This window comes from Pezoporus wallicus, unplaced genomic scaffold, assembly GCF_028554395.1.
Source record: "Pezoporus wallicus isolate ANWC-B61680 ecotype Strahan unplaced genomic scaffold, APGP_CSIRO_Pwel_v1 contig_5552, whole genome shotgun sequence".
NCBI lineage: Eukaryota > Metazoa > Chordata > Aves > Psittaciformes > Psittacidae > Pezoporus > Pezoporus wallicus.
Genome location: NW_026640754.1, coordinates 3333638 through 3351163, shown reverse-complemented (window position 1 = coordinate 3351163; position 17526 = coordinate 3333638).

Sequence of the window (17526 nt, the reverse complement as noted above, 5' to 3'; positions counted from 1 at the left end):
GTGGCCTTGAGAAAAGTGGTCACATCTGCAAGATTTATGTCTTCATTACTTTCAACCTGCACAACTTAATAGCGATATAAAATATTATCTTTGAGTTCGTCCAATTATTGGTATGTCAGTTGTGACTTCAGCTTTTAAAATGAAGCTCGTAAGCACTTGTACTCTTCATAATAAAAATTAAGATCTTTCTTGACCAGCTAAAATGGTTGCATGTTTTTATTAATTAATACCATCTTGGGTTGACAAAGGGATTTTTTTTACATTTGCATTTTCATTTTTTTCAGAATCTTTCTTGTTGGATTTTTGCATCATGGTTATTGTTTTTCTGCATTCTCTGTCAGAATATAGACAATGAGACTTGAGGGCTGAAATAAATAAGAACAAATTCATTAGCTTGAAGAATTTGTAATTCTTTTTCTGTTTTATCATATTAATCACTTGCTCAATATTAAAAATGTCACAAAAACAGTAATGTAAAAATATTAAAACTATTAGTATAGTTCAAGTAAAAAAGTGATATATATGCTTTAATACTGACCAAAGTAGTTAGAAAATGCTAAACTCTATCTGTTTCTGTGCTAAAGCTGAAATAATGTCTAAAGTACAAAGAACATTACATTCTAAACAGTACATTCATAAGTACAATTCATAAATTATTCAATGAAACTATAAAATCTATTAATAATTTTAATCTTAGAGAATGGAAGATGACTAATTTCACACTTTGCACACAATTAATATGCAAAAGAACTCACAGAGTAAATATCACTAGGTGGTTACCACATATAAGTGAATCTAAGAGTTATTTTAGAAAAGAAATATAATTTTTATGCATCTCTATTTTTTCCTTTTTATATAAATATCTGAAATTACCATAGAAGTATCTGTGAATGAAAATTACACTAGATAAAAGTGTAAATAAATTGTATCTTTTGCATTTACAGAAATACAGGTGTGACCTGAACCTCCTCCCAGGAAATCTGATTCTTCTACTAATGGAGCTTAAAACTTTGTTTGGAAAAGCCAAGATAAAAGAGGAAAAGCAGCTTTGCATAGTTTCTTCCTTTCTTTCTAAAAATCCATGCATGTTAAACAAAACCACCTTCCATGAACAATTACTTAGAAGCTAGCAATTACCATGGAGCTAAAATTCTCAGGTTTTACTCTCATCAATGAGCAGCATAGCTGTAACATGAGCCAGTGAGGAATTAAAACATAAACTCAACTGCATGTTTGGTCATTTACTCCTAACAATGAACATACATACCCCCAAATCCTATTGTTGGAACAATGAGCAGTTTACAAGAGGTGGAGTAGGTCCAGGGAGAGTGGGAAGAAGCAGCTGCTTTGCTACATTCTCCTTTTGAAACTACTTTTTCCTGACAAAAAAAAAAAGGATATCTATATATGGATATATATATATTATGCATATGTACACACACCCCAGAGGTATAAGACCAGAAAGAAGTCATGGTGTTTAGCTTGACCTGCTATACTTCAAGAAAGAACAGAATTTTACACAGAATTCTCACTTGTACAGAATATTGAATAACTTGTTGCTGACTATGAGTGTATGTATCATTTATGACAGAAAGGCTTGGATAAGTTGTAAGACAGGGAGGCAGAACATAAACTATTTGCTTTTAAATAAAGGTAATTCTCATTTTCATATTTTGAAACTTCAAGAAACTATTTCGTTATTTTTGCAATCGGTTTAATTTCCATTCTCATATACACACTTGATAAAAGTATGCATTAAAACTTTTGAAAATGAATCATACATAGAATGGAAAAAGCAGGTTTTCTTGAACTAGAACAGAACAATAATGTAAGAAAATTTATATTTGATAAAATTAATGTCTTCCTTTCAAGGCAAAGCAACATAGCATAACCTGAAGTATTTATGACTCAAATATTTGTTTTGGCAGAAGCATTGGTTCATCTTGCCCTATATCAGTATCACAGATTTTTATAGATTTGAAGTACAAGGAATTAATTTGTTCCCCACCCAGAGAGCATTTTTTAAAACATCTGATGTGATAGAATATAAAGCAGTAGCCAAATGAAAAAAAAAAAAAAAAAAGAAAGCTATATAAAGGCCTAATACACTTCTACAATGACTTCTCACTGAGTTATGACACTACAGCTTCTGCAGACATTCTGTATTTTTGCAGAATGTGGTGCAAAAGCCAAACTACTTTGAAATTATGAAGATCTTCTCAGACAGATAATTATCAAGTGGATAGGCTGAAACAGGATAGAAAAGAAAGAGAAAAGATCAGAGGAAAATACACTGTAATTTATTTTTGTAGGGCACCTCTCATAGTCTAGAGTACCTTGAAGTGCTTTACAAAGCAATGAATTAACTACTTGTAGCAAAGGAACCATTAAGAAAAGAGATGTTATTCTGTGCCAGTGTTTCAAACATGCCCCAGCAAGCCTCCTGAAGTTCAGGAGTTGTTGTTAGGTTATATTGTTTGTATGCAGGAGTAGGCATGCTAGGAAAATTGCAGAAAAAAGCCCCAACAAACTTACGTAACTTTTAAGTATTTAAGTTATTTTTAAATGTTGATGTTACAAATTTATGAGAGCACAAGCTTATCCTTGGAACTCAGAAGTTCAATTATGTTTGTCTTCTGCAGGCTTGCTTTGTTTGTTTGTTTGTTTGGTTGGTTGGTTTTTTAGACAATGTGGGAGCTTTTGTGAGGTGGAAAGAATGTATCAACCATTTACAAGGAGACATATTTTATTTCATCACTGACTCTTTACAAATGCTTCATTATTATAATTTTCTTCTCTAGTGGTAAATGTCCTTTCAGAAGTGCTACAAAATGTGCTAACTCTAAAAATGAAAGTATGCAGACAAAAAAGATGGAAATTCATATGAATGTCAGGACGGTATCAACATGGAGCTGTAAGCTTTCAAATTTAGGAACTTAGCGTGCAGTCAAAAAGTGGTTTATGCATATATTCTCACTTAAAGCATTCACTAGAATATTCATTATTCTTAACTGCCCAATGCTTTAGAACAATACAGCATAATATTTTACAGTGAGTGTTTTGGACTTTCTGCAGAAAGCACAAAATTAAGACTGCAAAGACACTTGCTGAGGTAAGAGTGTAGAAAAATGATCCTTAGAGAATATGAATTATAGCTCAGCACTAGCATCTGGGATTATCCCTTACGCTAGAATTATGACTCATGCTACAGAGCTGTGTTAGGGGAAGTGACATATTCTTCTGTTGATGAATTGAAGATAAACCTCTGGTTCTCAGAACAAATGGAAATGAAAACTGCAAAAACTTCCTTTCCACCACCCCTTTTCTTTCTGGGAGCAAAGGTAGGCTAACTGAGGTCTTTTCTAGTGGTGTCATAGCTGGGTGTGTCTAATTTTTACCTTCATCCTGATGCAATCAGGCAGAACAAAGCTGGGAGGAGTGAACTGTACAGGGGTGGGAACATGGATTGTAGACTAATGATTCAGCTTCCAGCACTGGCAGCTCTGCTGACACCTCCAGAGAAATAGTTTTTCTTCCATGTCATCTGAGAAGAACAAGCTGGAATCAAATAACTCAGTGAGACAGATCTATTGATATGATTCACTTGCTTTTACTGTGATGGTGTGGGACAGTTCCTTAGGTAAATTATCTTATGCTATGGCTGAAGTACAAACTGCTTAAAAATCTTGGGTGATCAAGCTTCATCACTTCTTTCAATTTTTCTCCTTTGAGCAACATTAATTTTAAGACACTTGATAATGTAGTTCTTATAAAATATCTGGGAAGATGGCAAAGATATTTCTGAAGGTTTCTTTTTTTTTTTCCCCAAGAAGACAAGGAAAAGAGGTTGAATGCCCCTGCATCAGTTACAGAGCAACTATCAACCAACTTCAGATTTAAGACTTAATTTTTGCTGCTACTGAATTACATAATACAATGCAAGTGTGTTTTGATTGGATTTAGAAAATGAATGTTGGAGCAACAAGAACTTACTTTTGCAAAAGAAATCTTAGTACTATCTTTATGGAAGATTCCTGCTTTGCCTGAACCAGCCTCTAGATATTCATTGGAATTTTATGTTGACGGTAGAATTCTATGTGACAAATAAAACAGCAGTAGAAGAGAAATAATTCTTAAATAGTAAATGCCATAATTTTTTTAACTGATTTTTACATAATCTATTTATATAAGATTGGTAGTTTCTTTTACTTCTATAAGTTATTTCTATGAGGGCTATCTAAAATTACTTGTGAAAATAGATGAACAGAAAATTCTCCAACACATTTTCCTAGTAGTGCCAACATTTCTACTGTACAGCATTTCTGTATTTTTTTATCTTTCTTTTCGATATTTTTATTTTACTTCATTTTATTTTATTTTATATTTTTCTAGTTACGCTTCAAAGAAATACATAATCTTTTACATTTTATTTAATTGCTCCTATTGCTCAGAAAGACACGTATTTGAACGGTTTGGGTTTTTAAAAATAACACAGGTATTTTTATGCAGTGCTTTACATTCTGTCTATTGTAACCGACTGATGAACAATTTTTTATTTGCAGCTGCAGTGTGGCTACAACCTAGTCACATGCTTAGCTAGTACAAAAAGGCTGAAACCACCTAATAAATAGACAATACAATTGTCCCAACAACTAAAATACAGTAGCTTTCGTACCAGCAATATTCCTAAAACTGAGCTATTCCAAGAGCTCAGCTAAACAACTCCTACATTATACTGACTAGCATGACTTTGATTATTGAGTAAATGGCAGAAGAGATTTGGAGAATTCTCTGTGGGTTAGATCTACACGTACAGGAGTTTTTTATGATGTCAGATATTCTATAAATTAAGCAGTAATGATCACAATTCAGTACATTTACTAAAGAATAATAAATGATGGAAAGAATTAATGATGCAAGGTGGATATGATGTCCATTAATACCAGCTGGTTATTATTTCCTTAAGAAATGCAGAAGATATGCTTGTGACTTCCACCACATAAATACAAAGATTAAAATGAATCAGAGATACTCTCCTTCATTCTTTTCTGTCATAATTTTTGCTACATGTATATGAGAGGTGCTCTTTCACTTGACTGGGCATATCTATGTTATTAGTTAGTTATGTTATTAGTCAGACAGAACTGCGGTTGACATCTTTCAACATGTTTTTCCAGGGATAACATTCATGCTTTATTATTGTATTCCCATTGATTAACTGAAGAAACCTTTGCTTTATACATTTAAGATAATTTATAGAAATGATTTAACATTGATAAAAAATATCACGTTGCTGGTATAGTTTAAGATATCATGGTAAACATGTAAATTGTTTAGGGCAATTATTTCAATGTTTCTATACAGGTAAACAAGAATGTTGCATCCTTCTTGTATCAGTTAAAAATTAGACAAGTTTGAATTTGTTTTTAACACAAATGGCATGATTTTTTTTTCAGTTTTAATAACTGGAAGATCAAATTATAAATAATTTCTATAGAACTAGAAAAGTAGTTGATGGCATTTCTATTTTTACTGAACTTGACAGCATTGATTTTTTGTTTTCTTCTTGGATGATTAAATAATATTTTAAAGAAAGGGTGTTATTATGCACTCTTTTATATACATAGTCCAAGACTATTGCTGTACTATAGGCCTGCCTTTCATGATGGATAAAAAAAAATCCTATAATAAAATTGGTTCATTCTTAAAAGCAAGAATAGAATGAAGAAGAAATTAAGTGGAGGAAGAAATTCCATATTACAAAGTATTGCCCTAGGGCTACAAATCAGAAATGAAAAAAGTGAGCATAAAAAAAAAAAGTATGAGGTGAAAATGGGCAACTACTCTTAGTGACTTCAGTAAGTCTCAACACAACTATATCTACTTATACATATATTAATAAATTATTAAGAAGAAATTAAATAAAAGAGAAAATATTATACTGTACTAAAAATGAAATAACCAAGAATTCATTAACATGAAACACAAAATGAAGTATAATTCTGTTCTGTGTCAGATGCAGAGGAAGATATATTCTGTTCCATGCGCTGTATCTAATAATGGAACTTTACTATGTAGTTGAACCCAATTTATAAGACTGAAATCCATATCAGACAGAAAGCAAGACTTTTCAAAATGTATCATCAATGACAAGAGAAGTAAATTATACAGTGTTGAAGTTCTCTGACTCATGCTTATTTTATGTTTCATGTAGGGATGAGTATCCACAAATGATCCAGTCACAGCTTTTATCCCCTTCCTAGTTCTCAAATAAACAATACAGAATACAGGGAAAATGTAAGACACCCCCATGGTAATATTCTTTGTTGAAAACGGAACAAACCCCAGTGAATTACTGCTTTCACATATAGGTGTGCAAGAAGCAAATTGAGAAGAGTTGAACAATTCAGAATGTTGGACATCTCTGCATTGATGTAAGTGGTCACTTAAGTGGAGTAATCTTCTGGAAAAAGGCAATAACAGACCATCCCTATTACTGGGACTGGTGCTGGGGGAGTGGAGGTGTATGCTACCCCTTACTTAAGGCTAGAATGAAAATGACAGTATACTTCTATGTAATTTGAATTCTTCTGATATAGTGATCCATGTTCTTTAATCTTCTTGTCATTGCAAAAGATTTGGGAGAAATAAGAAAAGTCTTATGTTTGTAGCTTTACATATATTCCTGAATTTTTCTCCACAAGCCAAAAAGGAGTCATGGCAAAATAAAAGTGCTGTCAGTTTAGAATGAGATTCTTTCTTTAAAATTTTAATATCACTGTTTCTATAGTCTATATCTTTTTTCTTATCTGTCAGTACCTATATCATGTTAACAGGAAAGTATGAAATTTATTTTACAGTACTAAAAAACTTTTGTCTGTGTAAATGAAACATAAATGAGTTGATTTTAATCAGAAATTCTTTCTGACAATTCTATTAAAATAGTATTAACTCATATGGTGAAATAGCTGAATGTTATATTTAAATTTATTGATTATCTGTTTCATGCAGTGTTAGATTTCAATTATTTGAATGCAACATAGCAAATGTTGAGGGTCACATACTGTTATCTCTGAGATAAGTTACAGAATTAAACTGCCAGTGAAACTCATCAGAAACTTCAATGGAGTCATTCTTTCTTACAGAAAATACTGTCTGCTCTACTTCTTTTACAAGAGCATGTCTATTTTGCTAAAATTCTGATAGAAAACTATTTAGTATTGGCTAACCTTGTAGTTTAACCCTTTTCCTGCTTGGCATGTGGGATGTTGAGAATCTCCAGGCTGATTACATCACACCAAAACACATTTGAGGTGGATATACAGCAGAAGGGGTGGAGTGATTAAGCAGCCATGTAATCATACCTTGTGATTTAGTGATCCTCTCCTTCCCGCCTTCAAACACTGCGCACACAACCTAGACAAACCTTCCAAGAGAGACCACAAGATTTCAGTTTGCCTGTGTTAAGTCTGAGTATGTTTAACCAAATTTCCAGAGTCTGTTTTTTCATGCCAGCCTGCCAGGTAATATGGCCCTGCTTCATTAAGCAACTGGGTCATCTCTCATGTCACAAGGTCCCATCATTCTGGGTTCTGAGCAGCAAGAGAATGCCTAAGAAAGCTCTAAGCAAGACACTATTTTGAAAAATTTATCTTTAAACTTCCACTTTTCAATACAAAATACAGAAATGTAATAGTTTTATTTATCTATTTAGTTTTATTTATATATTCAGTGGCAAATTGCCAGCTACAGGAATACATATTCACCTCCTGTGGAACTAAGGCAGCAATTTGGTGTCTAATTCCACAAGTGTTGGAGCAAAAATGAAATTAGCCTAGCAAATTGCCATCTATCATCTGAGTCATGATCACTTTCTAGAAGAAAACTGTCAGCCACCTGTAATGGCAAAGTAATACAATTCAGCTTAACCTATAAAGAAAGGAGGTTACATTAATTTTGCATTACTGGGCACATGCCCTGGGCTAAAAGCACATATGTGGACTGTTATAATGGCAGTTATGCAGAGAATTATTTGAGCTGAAGGCTTTTACCTTGGTAGCATATCCAGTCTCAGGACAGTGATACACAGATATCCTGCACCATCCATCATTCAGGCAACAAAAATTCAACTGGCAGCTATGTATTTACCAAAAGAGTTAGTTCTAATATTTTCTTTTTTGAATATTCAGATTTTCTACCCTTTTGTCTGAGCTGAAGCATCTTGTTGTCTAAACCAGTTTAGGATTCACAGGTTAAGCAACCTTTTGCCTGCCTTACCTAGGGTCCGGCTGTAATAGGTGTACTCAAATTGTGCTCATTACACAGCATAAGCACCTAAGTTATCCCTGAGTGAGAGTAACATGATCACTTATGTTTAAAAACACGCTGCCAGATCTTCATGCTTTATGATGATGGACTAGAAATTCCCCAGGACATGGGGTGTACTTCAGCTTGCTGAATTCAATGTGGTATTTTCCGGAGTACCTCCTACCCATAGTAATCTATGACTTCACGGCTACATTGCAAGCCTCACAGTGGCTGCAAGGTATATCTGAAAATGATGAAAAAATTCTCATCTTTCTGATCTATGATTTAAGGACATCAGTCTAGAATGTCTAGGAAGTCTAGGAGGCTTCTGTCTCTGAAGTCCAGCATCAAAGTTGTACCTAACTAAGGACACAGATAGGTGTCTTAGAAATAGAAAGAATCCCTCAACCCACAAGATTTCAAAATAATCTCTCCTCCCCACCCACCCCCTTTTTTTTCCCCTTATTGTTTTAGGTATCATCACGGAAGGAGTTACTAATCTGTTTCTCAGAAAAGTAACTTTTTATTTTAGAACTACATAGATATGTAATTTATGCTTCTGGACATCACTAAAACAGAGAATGTTTAAACCATTTTTGGGTATTCCCAGAATCTTAAATAATGAAATATAAAACCAAAAGTATCTCACTGCCTTCTATAAATTGACCAGATTTTATTTCTTCTCTGGCACTAAGAGTTTCAAAAAATGTTTCCTTTTTTAGATAATATGTATTTTCTTTCTTTTTCTGTCCTCGAGGAATGCTTCTATGACTTGATTAAAGGGGGAATTAAGGAATGAACTGAGTGCTTTTCAGTTTAATACTGGCAGGATAGATTTAAACCTCTGACTAGAGGTGATGTATTGCTTGCAAAACAACAGAGAACAAAAATAATGTGTTTTACTTTACCAGGGAGGAAAAGAAGAGTCAGATGAACGGATTGTATTAAAAACTGCTCCTAGACTAAGCATTTCCTCCAACAGCCTTGTGAATCACTGAGCTGAAAGCAAAACTGCGTCATTCCTCAATGTTAACCAACTTCTTTAAAAGCTAAAGTGGTTAAAATTTGAAATGTGTTTTCTAATACCTCAGTAATCTGCAGTTTGCCTTTCCTTTCTTTCTATACAACTTTGAAACCCTTGATCCCATTTAAATGTTTGTTCCTTCTCTCCACAGAAACACTATTTTTTTCTTTTTCTTTTGAAATTCTTTTCATCGAGATCACTCAAAGACATGAAGATAAACATCTTATTGACAACAAGTGTTTATTGTGATGGAAAAATAAACCAATTCAGTATGAAATTTGTTTTTTTTTTTTGTACAAATGTTACACTTTGTGTCCAAAATTTTTTCTTTTGTTTTGAGGCCTGATGTGTAGCCACTACAATCAATACAAAATATCATAACAATAGTGGAAATGTCAAATGTAATTTCCTACTTGGTTGTTTTTTTTTCTGATATTTTATTCAACAGCTTTTCTTTTCTCTTGAAGGAACCAACTGTTTTTTCACTCCTTGGGGATGGGCCATAATTTACTTCTTTTTGGATCACTTCTTGATGGCATGTTGGATTTGGACAGATATTAACTTCAGGTCAAGCCAGTAATTTCCTCCCCTGAAATAGCCTTATTAGAAGCAGTATTTAAAAAGCTTGTATTCCAAGACTGAATTTCAGTTCAAGTGTCTGAGCTCCTTTAAATTAAGACTGAAAGTGTAAAAAGAAATTATGTTTGTGTTATACGTCCATAAAATATGAATAGAAATACATCTAATGCAAGTTAGACACTCTTGCTCTCTTTACAAAAGTGTCATTTTCTTAATAATTTTTCAAAAGTTTTTTTCTAATTTTCCTGATCTAGTGGTTTTATAAGTGTACCAAGAATCTGAATGTTTTCAAAAGCCAGTGTCAGAAAAAGTGGATAACATATGAACCAGTGCATCAAGTTGTTTTAGTAAAAATGTTTAGGTTTAAAGTCGATATCGCCTCATTCATTTCCCACAGATTAAGAAGGATAGAGAGGATGAAAATTAAAGAAAGTCTGTAGGTTTTTTCCTGAGTTTCACCTTAGCAGTGAAGAAATTAGCCTCTGCTTCTGCATCTGTTACTTCAGAGGTTCTGGTCCATGTGGCCTTTGTTTCTTTAATGTCAGGAGATTGTGGTGACTCACTGAGATTAACATGTTTGTTAGCCATACCATAGAGCGTAGTAAAAATGTATCCAAGATCCAAATGACACCTTTTTATGGCAAAGTTGTGTTTCTATGGCAAAGTTTCTGTGGCAAAGCAAAGTTAACTGAATGAAAGCTCATGACAAAATAAAAATTAAACTCCTGGACTACTTAAATAAAATTATCTTTTCTTGTCATCCAGTGTCTTCAGTTTTGTTGAAAAAAAGAAAAAACTGCTCACAGAAATATTTAAATCTCAAAAATAGATCTCTTTAATCATTCCTTATCTTGTAATATTGCCGTTAGCTTGTTTGTCAGCAGTTTTTTAATAAAGAATTTTTCCTATTCCTTGGAATTTTTCTTATCATCAAGATAAAGGCCTGAAAAAGCAAGATACATCGTCTTCCCCACACATATGCTATCTCAAACAACACTGATTTAAATTATATTGAACAAATCCCAGTCACCAACAGCCCCCAACTATTAGTGGACTAGCAGTTTAAATAATGATTAGAGAAATGGGCTGGGGGAATATTTCTCTAAATTTAGTTCCCCATCACTTTTTTATATAAAGCATTATTAGTTAGGCATTGAAGAGTTTCGTGGCATTCACTAGTGATTTGGTACATAAGTTTGATTAAGTTAAATATTAAGCAGTCTACTGCTTGTTAATATAAATGGGACAAATTACAGCTGTAAATGCAAGGGCAGCTTCACTACAGACAGCTCCCAGGTAACTCAAAGTAGTTGCTGCAATGTACTTGAATGGTTGATTTTTCTTCTCTTTCTCTGATAAATTAATAAAAATATTGTACAGCATTGAAGAACCTTAATGTTCTCCTTAGGAGTTTACTACCTAGGAACAAAGTCAAAGTATGTCCTTTTAGAATTAAATGGCAAAGCATTTAGTGCTACGCAAAATCATTGCGCTTACACATGCAAGTGGTCCTGCGGAGTTACTCTTTTCTTTGAAACACTATAAAATAAAGTCAGATTTTGTCATCTTTTAGCTTTCAAATTCCACTCCTGCTCTTTTCCTTGCTCTTTAGATCCCCTGTTTCCTTACAATTTGTTTTCTTCTCAAAGGAGAAATTCAGGAGGTTTATTCTGCTTAGTATTCACAGAAAGAACTTTTAGGAGCAACTGGCCAATAGCTATTTCACAATCTTGGATTGCATTATTTCCAGTCAGGAGTTTGTCATACAATATGATTGCTTCCAAGATGATACTTTTGTTTACTCAGCAAAGAGAGATTTGCAGAATAGAGTGCAAGTTTTTTTCCTCCCAGTGACAAATAACAGTGTTAAAAACTAATATCCTTACAGAAATTTTGAGATGCTTATAAAGCCCTAATAAATACCTGTCTCTAAGAAGTGTTTCCAGTTTTTACATTAAAAATAAAAATAAAAAATAAAATAAAACGAAATCTCAAGACTTAAGTTCCAGGGCTGAATAAATGTTATAATGTGAGACTTCTATGTATTTTGTTTTTGTCAATTAAAATAGATTCACCTGGAAGCTACATCTGGTGTATATTAGAATATGTAACAGTTTAAACTGTAAGTAGGATACAAAAATCAAGGTCTGGACCAAGGACAAGAAGAACTTGCTGAATAGTACTTACCATATGAGGAGCTATAATAAACAGAAATTAGTGTGTATCTACACACTTGAACACCCTAGAACAGCTGTCAGAATACATGTACATTCAATATCCAAGGCTTGTCATAGTTGGTTTCAGAACAAATATGTGAGTACTACCTGCAGGGTAGTCCATTCCCTGCATGTTTGGAAAGATCTAAAGTTTAACTTAGCTAGTAAGCATGTCTCTAGGCGGAATATAAGTGAGATTTCAAAGCTGTAAAAGACATAACAGTATCTGCATTCCTTAAGAAATTTAATGCAGCAGAAATGCTTAGAAAGCCTCTCTGCACAGATAAAAGCAAACACACTGTATGTGTCTGGTTTGTTACATTTCTTATGGAGGCACTCTATCTAAAAGTGTGACAGAGACCAGCATATGGTGAGCCATGTTAATGAAAAAATTCAGCTGCTTTATATTAGCATTTAATGCCTAGGCATGTGTACTATTCTGTGTCTTACTTGGAATAAGACCCACCAAGACTGGGATGTACAGCACCTAATCCTGATGATCAGACAGTGTAGGTGTGAAGTTGACCAAGAGGAGTGGCTTCCCTAGCTGGGAGAAGGGCAGCAGTTAGAAGCCTATGACTCCAACTTGCCTTCTCAGTCCTGGGCTGGATACAGAGAGTTGGCTGGGGCGACATTTCAAAAGAGGTGAACTTGACAGAGTATTCTGGGGTGAACCAGCAGTGGACAGACTTAGTGGCAGGTTTTCCAAGCTAACTGAGACTTTATTACATAAACAATAAAATCTGATTAGGAGATTCACTGTACATAGTCATAGACCTCTACAAAATCTGAGCTAGTCTTTTCAAACTTGCTTATATTCAATTGAAAGGAGAAGGACTCTTCATTTGTGAGGATTTTCTAGGGTTAAGTTGTCTATTTCATGTATTTTCACAAGGACGGATATGAGGAATTCAGATTCTACCATCAGCTTCATGGAAATGCTGCTCTCTTTTGATGGGTGATAGCCCTTATCCTGTGCATGAGAAATAAGAAGAGTGTGAAATGTTTCTGAACAGAAAATATACACTATGGTCATCGTTTGGCTCCCCGTTGCCTTACATATTTCTCATGTGGATGATATAATTCACAAAACAAAGATTGCCCAAGTTAAGATGTCATATTTAAATGAGAAAAAGCAGTTGCCAGGGTAGTCCTGGTACCAAGTCCTCAAGAAGTCTGGACAGAGAGTTTTGAATTCCAAATTAATGGGACATTTCGCTGCTTTATTGTCAAACTAAGGACTTGGTTACTGCAGGAGGAGGAGCTAAATCCAGTGACTAAAGCCAGTATTAATTCCAGAAATATATTATAGCCCAACAATTGCCTGCTGCATGTTAGAGATAAATAAATAAGCACTAAACCATAAAAAAATACAGCAAAATAAAAAGGCATAATACAGGAAAATAAAAGAAAGGTTGCACATACTAGGAAAAAATGAAGCCGAATAACTTGGTTTTTTTTGGTCATTGCTCAGTTTCTGGAAGAAAAGTAGTGAAAAGGAATGGTTGAATTCTTTCTGCTTTGTGGAAGTTAAATCAATATGCCTTCCCCCCCCCCCCCCCCATTAAAAGCATAAGTAGTAAGCTTAGTGTTATTTCATAGGAAATTAATAATTTTCAAAGTATTTAAAAACATTGAAAGTATTGCTGGAATTTAATAGAACAAATAAAACCACTACAAGTATACTTCTGTAAATATATGCAGTTTCAATGAGTATGTATTTTTATTTTTAATGCTTACCTATAAATTAATACTATAATAGAATAGCTTACCTGGAGTAGGTGCATCATGTCTTGATATTATAGTCCATGGACTTCTACAGGCAAAATCTTTTAACTGCCTGGTGAAATGTGAAGATACTTTAATTTCCAAGCGCTGTGAAAAGTCTTGAAATGAGGTCTTTCAGCGCTCATAGAGAACATAATAGTTTCTCTTTGCAGATAATGAAGAAATAAAGTCAGAAATATCAATTGATGACTCAACGATTTGCCATGTTATGTTTGCTATAATGTCAGTCAATGCTGGTGGTACAGGCTTGCATTCCTTTACTCTTCTCCCCCTTATGGCTTCAAAGTTAGTATTGTCTGTCTTCATAATAATAATTTGTGGCCACCTCCACTTCATTTTATGACCAGAGTAAACTAGCTGAAAAAATTTAATTTTGCATTTGATTCACAATATCCCAGCTAGACTCCACATACATTGTTACCGTACAAATAGCTTTATATGGTTCAATTGCACTGATAATAAAACCATACACATTGAATAGCTGATGTAGGTTTGGATTAGCTACTTTCAGGAAATAATGAAAAAAAAACCAACTTGTCATATACATTTATTTTTAATTTTCATTGAGTAAAAATACATTTTCTGTCTGAATAACTAATATGCTTATTTTCAATCCTTTAAACATGCAAAAGTATGTATGGGATTAACATTTTGTTGCTATGGTCGTGGTTTTAATACTTAAATAATAACAATACTGGCTTTATACAGTACAACACATTTTAATTGTCTGCCATTTAATTCCTACACAGGGAACAGGGATGATACACAGTAAAACACTGCAATTTTGTAATTGGTGTTCCACAGTTTCCTTTAAACGCAAACCCCACACTGTCCCCTTACAGTGTGGATTTTACAATCTGAAAGACTATTTGCTAAGTGGCTAAAATTGGACACAGATTAGATCTATGTATGTAACGATCTGCTAAGAGACATTTATAGGCATTTATATATATATTATATAAAAACAACCACAGGCTTAGTTTGATTAAAATCCAGCCTCAATGAAAGAATAGAGGAATGCTTACTCAGGTGCCTTCAATAGAGCGAATTGTAGCAGGGCTTCATCACACCATAATTTATTTTCAATTCTGGTATTTGCAACACTAAGTTTTAGCCTTATTCTTTTTCCTTCTACAAAAAAATTTGAAGTAACAAATAACTCACTGATTTGGGTTATTAACTTACCAAGTAAAGTACTTTTTTTTTTTTTTCCTATACCATGTTCTCCAGTCATCTGGGGAAATAAATGTTCTTTATAGAAGAACCACACTGAAACAATTCATATACTTCAAAGCCTTAGGGTGCCTGCCAGAACTTGCTTTAATGTGTGTGTTTTGTGAAATTTAAGCAAGGGACAAAACATATATGCCTAACCTATCATTATACAATTTGCCTTTTTAAAAATTATTCTTAGGGCTAGGCATTTTTAGAGCCATAAAAAATGTTTATAAATTAGATTATAAAATGATATGATAGATTTAAGTTTGTGCAAAGCACAGGGCTGGGAGTCATAAAAACACAGACTTTCTCTGACTTCAATAATGACATGATGAGAGGAGCCTTTTTGCAACATTTAAGTTTAAACATTCATAAAAAAAGGAAGGCAACAGCATCAGCCAGGACATGGGACACACAATTAGGTATGCTCCCTTCAGGCAGCCATATCATTTGTTAACTGCAATCAACTCTCATCTGCACTTCTGCTCACCAAGATCTAGAGAGTTCCTTCTGTAAAGAAAGCAGAACTGAAAAGCCCAGTCAACATGGCTGTCAGTTTTATTTTTTGTCCCCTTTCTTTCCTAGTGAGAAAACACAAATCAAAAAAATAATCTGCAGATGAACTAACTAGGATGTTGAATTTCTTCAAGATTTCTGTTTTGTTCGGTAGACTGCAACACCAACACTGGGATGTGGTGGGGATTTGAGTCATTGCAATTTGTCAATGTCCTAGGACATTTAAGCCTGCCATGCTTTTGCCCCTCTGAGACTCAAGGGGCACTGACAAGTCAAAGAGTAGGCTTGTTTGGTTTTTAGAAATATTGCCTATGTTTTCGCCAGTAGCAACCACGTGCCAGCAGCATTACTGTCAAAAATTAGGTGTGCTACACATCATGCAAATCACTGTCTAAAAAAACTGCCTTTTAAAAGGAAGACAGAATGTGTGCCCCTGTTTGCCATGTGTATTGAACTATCTATCAATCTTCATATTCTCAGTGAGTTGGTCTATGCCAAAAGTCTCTCCTACTGTAGACTTTCTCCCATTATGGACCATGCTCTCCTTTCTCTGATTATTTTTGATCCACACAAAAGTCAGGGGTATTTTTTTTTTTATTGGTAAAGCCTTGAGGGTCCCTCTCCTGCCATCCTGCATGTACTGAAGAAAACTTTCTTTTTCTGATGTCTAGGATTTGATTGATTCCTGGATCCTCCCTTTTGTGCTCTTCGTGATGGATATAACATTTGAGTTTTTGTCTTCATACAATCGGGAGCCTTCCCTATCACTGTGACCTCATAGAAGATAAGAGGAAGTGGCCTACACCACCCCTGCTTATTCTGCTTTCTTGGAAAATTAAATTTTCATCCTTATGAACCAGGGGTCATCAGGAGGGACAATGTGCAGTTTTTAGTAGAACAGTGGTTTTATGTATCACATATACCAGTACTATTAAAAATTTTTTTCTATGTTAATTTGCATTATAAATGTTAGTATTATATAATTTGGACTTCTAAGTTGTTAAAACATAAACTGGAATAAAAATAATTCTTATATTCATAGCTGTGGTGTGTTTCCCTTGTCCCACAACAAGATGCAGAGGACCATGTCTGATTTTGCGTCACCACTGTCTTCACACTGGATCTGGCAGCCCCATGCAGTCCGAAGGACTGTCTCTGGGCCCACTGTGATCTTGCCTCTACACCAGCTGTGGATTATTATTCTGTTATCTCATTATACAAAGTATTTTTGGATAATTCTATTCTGGATAACAAGTCTGATTAATCAGCCTGAACCAAGCAGTCTGTTTTACTGAGTGTCTGAATTCTCAGTGAGTAGGATGTTGTAGTATGAACTTCTTCCTAATATAACAAACTGTTAGAAAACTCTTTTGAGATCTTCTTTAAGGTACAATTTTTTTACTAAGGATTCAGCTACTTCAGTATGAGATAAACTTAAGTAAATCAGTAGATAAGTGTGTCATACTTCTATTTTCCATGGAGTACACACACTGGCAAAGGCAGTCTTGTCTTGTGCTAATGCAGAGTGACCAAGAGATCTGAAAAGAGGTTGTTAGCAATGAATATTTTGCTGAAGATTTATTGAAAGAAGTAATACTCTTTTCTTCCAGACTCAAAAGGTAGGCTTTCACCTCTGAGTGAGTACGCCTATACTGGCTCTGCAGTGGTGAAGAAGCAAACTGTTTTACCCTTCACATAATGCATATAGAATCATAGAAAAGTTAGGGTTGGAAAGGACCTTAAGATCATCAAGTTCCAACCCCCCTGCAGAGGGCAGGGACACCGCACGCTAAACCATATCACCCAAGGCCTCATCCAACCTGGTCTTGAACACTGCCAGGGATGGAGCATTCACAACTTTGTCAGGCAACCCATTCC